The 9,277-nt window shown below is 40.5% G+C and overlaps 1 protein-coding gene across 4 annotated transcripts in view; it reads right to left on the bottom strand.

Annotated features, from left to right (window-relative positions):
- Positions 1-9,277, bottom strand: part of SLC24A2 (solute carrier family 24 member 2) — a 240,965-nt gene that overhangs the window by 13,310 nt on the left and 218,378 nt on the right. The gene's annotated exons all lie outside the window — the stretch shown is intronic.

The raw sequence follows: 9,277 nt of genomic DNA, 5'->3' as shown, positions 1-9,277 counted from the left end.
GCTTATGAGTCTTAATCAAGAAGCCAATTAGTCATTAGTGGACATCTAAATGTACCTAGTATTGGATTAGGAACTCATTGAAAAAAAAAAAGGTTTAAAAATATTTTTTCTTTGTAAAATTTCAGGTCTTCATCATTAACTAGGGGTAGGTAAAGGCTGGGCACTTACGCTGTACCCAGATCTTGAACTAGACATGAAATTCAAATCTAGGTCTCTCTGACTATATAAGCACGCATTCCTAGATGTTAGGAATCTAGGTTATACTCATTCCTAAAGAAAGACAGGACCAATAATGCTCAAAATATACCCGACTTTGGACACATAATGATGATCATCATAATACTAGCCTATGCTCTGAATGTCAGCAGATAAAGAGCCTCAGGGAAATACAGACTAGCACTCCAGCTGTACAACCGTCTGCCTCACCCAGCCTCCCATATTGTTCCTGCTTTGGAAGCATCAACCTTTCATGCATCAACAGTTTGGTTAAGTGTTTCCCCGACTGTCAAAGTACCTTACCATTTCCAATCTCACAGCCCAGGTAATACCTTCTTTCGTTTTTTTCTGGACTATTTCCCTTCTTCGGACTCTGTGATCTCATTCCAGTTATCACTGCCCAGTAGCACGTGTATTCTTTAGTTACCAGTCTCATTGGAAGGAAGAAAAGAGCTCCTGAAGCCAAGGTCTGATGTGTCAATTTATGGTTAGTAATGGCGGTTCATCCTGACATCTGCTGGGATGGACCTCATACCAATCAGCAAAAAGCAAACTGTATCCATGTGTTGGCTGGCACGTGTGTCCATTTTGTTCCAATGTAATGGTTTACTTGTATAATTGACAGCTAACGTTCTCATTAGAAGTTTTTAGTACATCAGAGTGATATTTTCTTGGCTTAAAAAACATTACTGGACATTAGCTGGTCGCACAAATTGGCCATCTCCTAACTTATTTAAATTCGACAAATATTCACTAAGCATCTCCTCTGTGCAAGGTTCTGGGGCATACATATTTAACAGAGTTCTCCAAAGCAATCCTGTTAAAGATTAAAAGTATGGTCTCTGGATTCCTATGACCAGTACTGAAATCCTTGCTCATCAATTACCAGCTCTGTGCCCTGAGACAAATTATTTAATCATTCTAAATCTCAGTTTCTTTCTCTGTAAAATGCGAGGAATAACAATGTCTAGTAGTTCTGAGGACTTCCACACACATGAAGTCTAGCAAACTGCCTGGCACAGAACAAGTGCTTGGATAGTAATGGCAGATGTTATTAGACAATATTAAGCTCATTTTGATTTTTAAGAGTTAAGAAAGGTGAAAGTGACTGCAGAGATATGGCCTAGAGTCTTGGCTTTGCTTCTTATTAGCTGGTTTCGCTTGGACAAGTCACTCAACTTCTCAGGGCCTCAATCACTCCATCCTTGCTAGAACCGTGCTTGGTACATAGTAGACACAATAAATACTTGGTGAATGAACCAATGCATGATAGAAATTGCAAAAACCTAGCTGGGTTCTGAAGCACCTTCCTAGCTCTGATGGGTCATATTCTGATATCTCATGAGATGCATTCTTGTTTTGTAAGAACATCCGTCCTAGGCCATGAGAAAATAAAACTTTCGGGGTCTTTTTGTTTCCTTTATTATTTTCAATTTTCATCAAAGACATATTCCTCATTAAGGTTTGCATCTCAGTTTTTGTACTTCTAAAAGCCATTAATTTAAGAAAACTATAAAAGTGAAGCCCACCATTAATTATCTGAGCTGGAAATATGCATAATTCAACAAGCACTATCATATAATTTGCATATAAATGAAGTGTAAATAAAAGCAAGTGGGAGTACTATTTACTCTGAAACTAGATGTATACCTTAAAAAAAATCGGGGAGGGGAAGATGGCAGAAGAGTAAGATGCGGAGATCACCTTCCTCCCCACAGATACACCAGAAATACATCTACACGTGGAGTAACTCCTACAGAACACCTACTGAATGCTGGCAGAAGACCTCAGACCTCCCAAAAGGCAAGAAACTCCCCATGTACCTGGGTAGGGCAAAAGAAAAAAAGAAAAAACAGAGACAAAAGAATAGGGACGGGACCTGCACCAGTGGGAGGGAGCTGTGAAGGAGGAAAGGTTTCCACACACTAGGAAGCCCCTTTGCGGGCGGTGGGAGGCGGAGGGGGGAGCTTTAGAGCCACGGAGGAGAGCACAGCAACAGGGGTGCAGAGGGCAAAGCGGGGAGATTCCCGCACAGAGGATCGGTGCCGACCAGCACTCACCAGCCCGAGAAGCTTGTCTGCTCACCTGCCGGGGTGGGCGGGGCTGCGAGCTGAGGCTCGGGCTTTGGTCTGAGCGCAGGGAGAGGACTGGGGTTGGCTGCATGAACACAGGCTGAAGGGGTTAGTGCACCACGGCTAGCCGGGAGGGAGTCCGGGAAAAGGTCTGGAGCTGCTGAAGAGGCAAGAGACTTTTTCTTCCCTCTTTGTTTCCTGGTGCGCGAGGAGAGGGGTTTAAGAGCGCTGCTTAAAGGAGCTCCAGAGATGGGCGCGAGCCGCGGCTGAAAGCGCGGACCCCAGAGACGGGCGGGAGACGCTAAGGCTGCTGCTGCCGCCACCAAGAAGCCTGTGTGTGAGCACAGGTTACTATCCACACCCTGCTTCCGGGGAGCCTGTGCAGCCCGCCACTGCCAGGTTCCCGGGATCCAGGGACAACTTCCCCAGGAGAACGCACAGTGCGCCTCAGGCTGGTGCAACGTCATGCCAGCCTCTGCCGCCGCAGGCTCGCCCCGCACTCCGCGCCCCTCCCTCCCCCCGGCCTGAGTGAGCCAGAGCCCCCGAATCAGCGGCTCCTTTAACCCCGTCCTGTCTGAGCAAAAAACAGACGCCCTCCAGCAACCTACACGCAGAGGCAGGGCCAAATCCAAAGTTGAGCCCTGGGAGCTGTGAGAACAAAGAAGAGAAAGGGAAATCTCTCCCAGCAGCCTCAGGAGCAGTGGATTAAAGCTCCACAATCAACTTGATGTACCCTGCATCTGGGGAATACATGAATAGACAACGAGTCATCCCAAATTGAGGAGGTGGGCTTTGAGAGCAAGAGCTATGATTTTTTCCCCTTTTCCTCTTTTTGTGAGTGTGTATGTGTATGCTTCTGTGTGAGATGTTGTCTGTATAGCTTTGCTTCCACCATTTGTCCTAGGGTTCTATCCGGTTTTTTTTTTTAATTTTTTTCTTAATAATTTTAATTTTAATAACTTTACCTTCCTTCCTTGCCTCCTTCCTTCCTTCCTTCCCTCCCTCCTTTAGACAACGAATCATCCCAAATTGAGGAGGTGGTCTTTGAGAGCAAGATTTGTAATTTTTTCCCCTTTTCCTCTTTTTGTGAGGGTGTATGTGTATGCTTCTCTGTGAGATTTTGTCTGTATAGCTTTGCTTCCACCATTTGTCCTAAGGTTCTATCCGTCCCTTTTTTTTTCTAAATATTTTTTAATTTAATAACTTTATTATATTTTACTTTATTTTTACTGTATCTTCTTTCTTCCTTTCCTTCTTTCCTCCCTCCTTTCTTTCTTTCCTTCTTCCTTCCCTCCTTTCTTTCTTTCTTTCTTCCTACTTCTACTAATTCTTTCTCTCTACGTTTTCTCCCTTTTATTCTGAGCCGTGTGGATGAAAGGCTCTTGGTGCTGCAGCCAGGAGTCAGTGCTGTGCCTCTGAGGTGGGAGAGCCAACTTCAGGACACTGGTCCACAAGAGACCTCCCAGCTCCACATAATATCAAACGGCGAAAATCTCCCAGAGATCTCCATCTCAACACCAGCACCCAGCTTCACTCAACGACCAGCAAGCTACAGTGCTAGACACCATATGCCAAACAACTAGCAAAACAGGAACACAACCCCACCCGTTAGCAGAGAGGCTGCCTAAAATCATAATAAGGCCACAGACACCCCAAAACACACCACCAGATGTGGACCTGCCCACCAGAGAGACAAGATCCAGCTTCATCCACCAGAACACAGGCACTAGTCCCTTCCACCAGGAAGCCTACACAACCCACTGAACCAACCTCAGCCACTGGGGACAGACATCAAAAACAATGGGAACTACGAACCTGCAGCCTGCAAAAAGGAGACCCCAAACACAGTAAGATAAGCAAAATGAGAAGACAGAAAAACACACAGCAGATGAAGGAGCAAGATAAAAACGCACCAGACCTAACAAATGAAGAGGAAATAGGCAGTCTACCTGAAAAAGAATTCAGAATAATGATAGTAAAGATGATCCAAAATCTTGGAAATAGACAAAATGGAAGAAACATTAAACAAGAACCTAGAAGAACTAAAGATGAAACAAACAATGATGAACAACACAATAAATGAAATTAAAAATACTCTAGATGGGATCAATAGCAGAATAACTGAGGCAGAAGAATGGATAAGTGACCTGGAAGATAAAATAGTGGAAATAACTACTGCAGAGCAGAATAAAGAAAAAAGAATGAAAAGAACTGAGGACAGTCTCAGAGACCTCTGGGACAACATTAAATGCACCAACATTTGAATTATAGGGGTTCCGGAAGAAGAAGAGAAAAAGAAAGGGACTGAGAAAATATTTGAAGGATTATAGTTGAAAACTTCCCTAATATGGGAAAGGAAATAGTTAATCAAGTCCAGGAAGCACAGAGAGTCCCATACAGGATAAATCCAAGGAGAAATACCCCAAGACACATATTAATTAAACTGTCAAAAATTAAATACAAAGAAAGCATATTAAAAGCAGCAAGGGAAAAACAATAACACACAATGGAATCCCCATAAGGTTTACAGCTGATCTCTCAGCAGAAACTCTGCAAGCCAGAAGGGAGTGGCAGGACATAATGAAAGTGATGAAGGAGAAAAACCTGCAACCAAGATTACTCTACCCAGCAAGGATCTCATTCAGATTTGATGGAGAAATTAAAACCTTTACAGACAAGCAAAAGCTGAGAGAATTCAGCACCATCAAACCAGCTTTACAATAAATGCTAAAGGAACTTCTCTAGGCAAGAAACACAAGAGAAGGAAAAGACCTATAATAACGAACCCAAAACAATTTAGAAAACGGGAATAGGAACATACATATCGATAGTTACCTTAAATGTAAATGGACTAAATGCTCCCACCAAAAGACACAGATTGGCTGAATGGATACAAAAACAAGACCCATATATTTCCTGTCTACAAGAGACCCGCTTCAGACATAGAGACACATACAGACTGAAAGTAAGGGGATGGAAAAAGATATTCCATGCAAATGGAAACCAAAAGAAAACTGGAGTAGCAATTCTCATATCAGAGAAACTAGACTTTAAAATAAAGACTATTAGAAGAGACAAAGAAGGACACTACATAATGATCAAGGGATCAATCCAAGAAGATATAACAATTGTAAATATTTATGCACCCAACATAGGAGCACCTCAATACATAAGGCAAATACTAACAGCCATAAAAGGGGAAATCGACAGTAACACATTCATAGTAGGGGACTTTAACACCCCACTTTCACCAATGGACAGATCATCCAAAATGAAAATAAATAAGGAAACACAAGCTTTAAATGATACATTAAACAAGATGGACTTAATTGATATTTATAGGCCACTCCATCCAAAAACAACAGAATACACATTTTTCTCAAGTGCTCATGGAATATTCTCCAGGATAGATCATATCTTGGGTCACAAATCAAGCCTTGGTAAATTTAAGAAAATTGAAATTGTATCAAGTATCTTTTCCAACCACAACGCCATGAGACTAGATATCAATTACAGGAAAAGATCTGTAAAAAATACAAACACATGGAGGCTAAACAATACACTACTTAATAAAGAAGTGATCACTGAAGAAATCAAAGAGGAAATAAAAAAATACCTAGAAACAAATGACAATGGAGACACAACGACGCAAAACCTATGGGATGCAGCAAAAGCAGTTCTAAGAGGGAAGTTTATAGCAACACAAGCCCACCTTAAGAAACAGGAAACCTCTCGAATAAACAACCTAACCTTGCACCTAAAGCAATTAGAGAAAGAAGAAGAAAAAACCCCAAAGTTAGCAGAAGGAAAGAAATCATAAAAATCAGATCAGAAATAAATGAAAAAGAAATGAAGGAAACAATAGCAAAGATCAATAAAACTACAAGCTGATTCTTTGAGAAGATAAACAAAATAGATAAACCATTAGCCAGACTCATCAAGAAAAAAAGGGAGAAGACTCAAATCAATAGAATTAGAAATGAAAAAGGAGAAGTAACAACTGACACTGCAGAAATACAAAAGCTCATGAGAGATTACTACAAGCAACTTTATGCCAATAAAATGGACAAACTGGAAGAAATGGACAATCCTTAGAAATGCACAACCTGCCAAGACTGAATCAGGAAGAAATAGAAAATATGAACAAACCAGTCACAAGCACTGAAATTGAAACTGTGATTAAAAATCTTCCAACAAACAAAAGCCCAGGACCAGATGACTTCACAAGGCAAATTCTATCAAACATTTAGAGAAGAGCTAACACCTATCCTTCTCAAACTCTTCCAAAATATAGCAGAGGGAGGAACACTCCCAAATTCATTCTACGAGGCCACCATCACCTTGATACCAAAACCAGACAAGGATGTCACAGAGAAAGAAAACTACAGGCCAATATCACTGATGAACATAGATGCAAAAATCCTCAACAAAATACTAGCAAACAGAATCCAACAGCACATTAAAAGGATCACACACCATGATCAAGTGGGGTTTATTCCAGGAATGCAAGGATTCTTCAATATACGCAAATCTATCAATGTGATAAACCATATTAACAAATTGAAGGAGAAAAACCATATGATCATCTCAATAGATGCAGAGAAAGCTTTTGAGAAAATTCAACACCCATTTATGATAAAAACCCTGCAGAAAGTAGGCATAGAGGGAACTTTCCTCAACATAATAAAGGCCATATATGACAAACCCACAGCCAATATCATCCTGGATGGTGAAAAACTGAAAGCATTTCCGCTAAGATCAGGAACAAGACAAGGTTGCCCACTCTCACCACTCTTATTCAATATAGTTTTGGAAATTTTAGCCACAGCAATCAGAGAAGAAAAGGTAATAAAAGGAATCCAAATCGGAAAAGAAGAAGTAAAGCTGTCACTGTTTGCAGATGACATGATACTATACATAGAGAATCCTAAAGATGCTACCAGAAAACTACTAGAGCTAATCAATGAATTTGGTAAAGTTGCAGGATACAAAATTAATGCACAGAAATCTCTTGCATTCCTATACACTAATGATGAAAACTCTGAAAGTGAAATCAAAGAAAACACTCCCATTTACCATTGCAACAAAAAGAATAAAATATCTAGGAATAAACCTACCTAAGGAGACAAAAGACCTGTATGCAGAAAATTATAAGACACTGATGAAAGAAATTAAAGATGATACAAATAGATGGAGAGATATACCATGTTCTTGGATTAGAAGAATCAACATTGTGAAAATGACTCTACTACCCAAAGCAATCTACAGATTCAATGCAATCCCTATCAAACTACCACTGGCATTTTTCACAGAACTAGAACAAAAAATTTCACAATTTTTATGGAAACACAAAAGACCCCGAATAGCCAAAGCAATCTTGAGAACGTAAAACGGAGCTGGAGGAATCAGGCTCCCTGACTTCAGACTATACTACATAGCTACAGTAATCAAGACAGTATGGTACTGGCACAAAAACAGAAATATAGATCAATGGAACAGGATAGAAAGCCCAGAGATAAACCCCTGCACATATCGTCACCTTATCTTTGATAAAGGAGGCAGGAATGTACAGTGGAGAAAGGACAGCCTCTTCAATAAGTGGTGCTGGGAAAACTGGACAGGTACATGTAAAAGTATGACATTAGATCACTCCCTAACACCATACACAAAAATAAGCTCAAAATGGATTAAAGACCTAAATGTAAGGCCAGACACTATCAAACTCTTAGAGGAAAACATAGGCAGAACACTCTATGACATAAATCACAGCAAGATCCTTTTTGACCCACCTCCTAGAGAAAGGGAAATAAAAACAAAAATAAACAAATGGGACCTAATGAAACTTCAAAGCTTTTGCACAGCAAAGGAAACCATAAACAAGACCAAAAGACAACCCTCAGAATGGGAGAAAATAGTTGCAAATGAAGCAACTGACAAAGGATTAGTTTCCAAAATTTACAAGCAGCTCAATAACAAAAAAACAAACAACCCAATCCAAAAATGGGCAGAAGACCTAAATAGACATTTCTCCAAAGAAGATATACAGACTGCCAACAAGCACATGAAAGAATGCTCAACGTCATTGATCATTAGAGAAATGCAAATCAAAACTACAATGAGATATCATCTCACACCAGTCAAAATGGCCATTATCAAACAATCTAGAAACAATAAATGCTGGAGAGGGTGTAGAGAAAAGGGAACACTCTTACACTGCTGGTGGGAATGTGAATTGGTTCAGCCACTATGGAGAACAGTATGGAGGTTCCTTAAAAAACTACAAACTACCATATGACCCAGCAATCCCACTACTGGGCATATACCCTAAGCAAACCAAAATTCAAAGAGTCATGTACCAAAATGTTCATTGCAGCTCTATTTACAATAGCCCGGAGATGGAAACAACCTAAGTGCCCATCATCGGATGAATGGATAAAGAAGGTGTGGCACATATATACAATGGAATATTACTTAGCCATAAAATTAAATGAAATTGAGCTATTTGTAATGAGGTGGATAGACCTAGAGTCTGTCATACAGAGTGAAGTAAGTCAGAAAGAGAAAGACAAATACCGTATGCTAACACATATATATGGAATTTGAGAAAAAGAAAATGTCATGAAGAACCTAGGGGTAAGACAGGAATAAAGACACAGACCTACTGGAGAATGGACTTGAGGATATGGGGAGGGGGAAGGGTGAGCTGTGACAAAGCGAGAGAGAGGCATGGACATATATACACTAACAAACGTAAGGTAGATAGCTAGTGGGAAGCAGCCACATAGCACAGGGATATCAGCTTGGTGCTTTGTGACCGCCTGGAGGGGTGGGATAGGCAGGGTGGGAGGGAGGGAGATGCAAGAGGGAAGAGATATGGGAACATATGTATATGTATAACTGATTCACTTTGTTATAAAGCAGAAACTAACACACCATTGTAAAGCAATTATACCCCAATAAAGATGTTAAAAAAAAATCGTGTTTTCATT

This window comes from Delphinapterus leucas, chromosome 6 (genome assembly GCF_059928025.1).
Source record: "Delphinapterus leucas isolate spDelLeu-1000000601 "Yukka" chromosome 6, BTC_Dleu_Yukka2, whole genome shotgun sequence".
In the NCBI taxonomy this organism is placed as follows: domain Eukaryota; kingdom Metazoa; phylum Chordata; class Mammalia; order Artiodactyla; family Monodontidae; genus Delphinapterus; species Delphinapterus leucas.
Note: the sequence above shows the minus strand (reverse complement) of the source record. Positions and strands in the feature narration are given on the sequence as shown.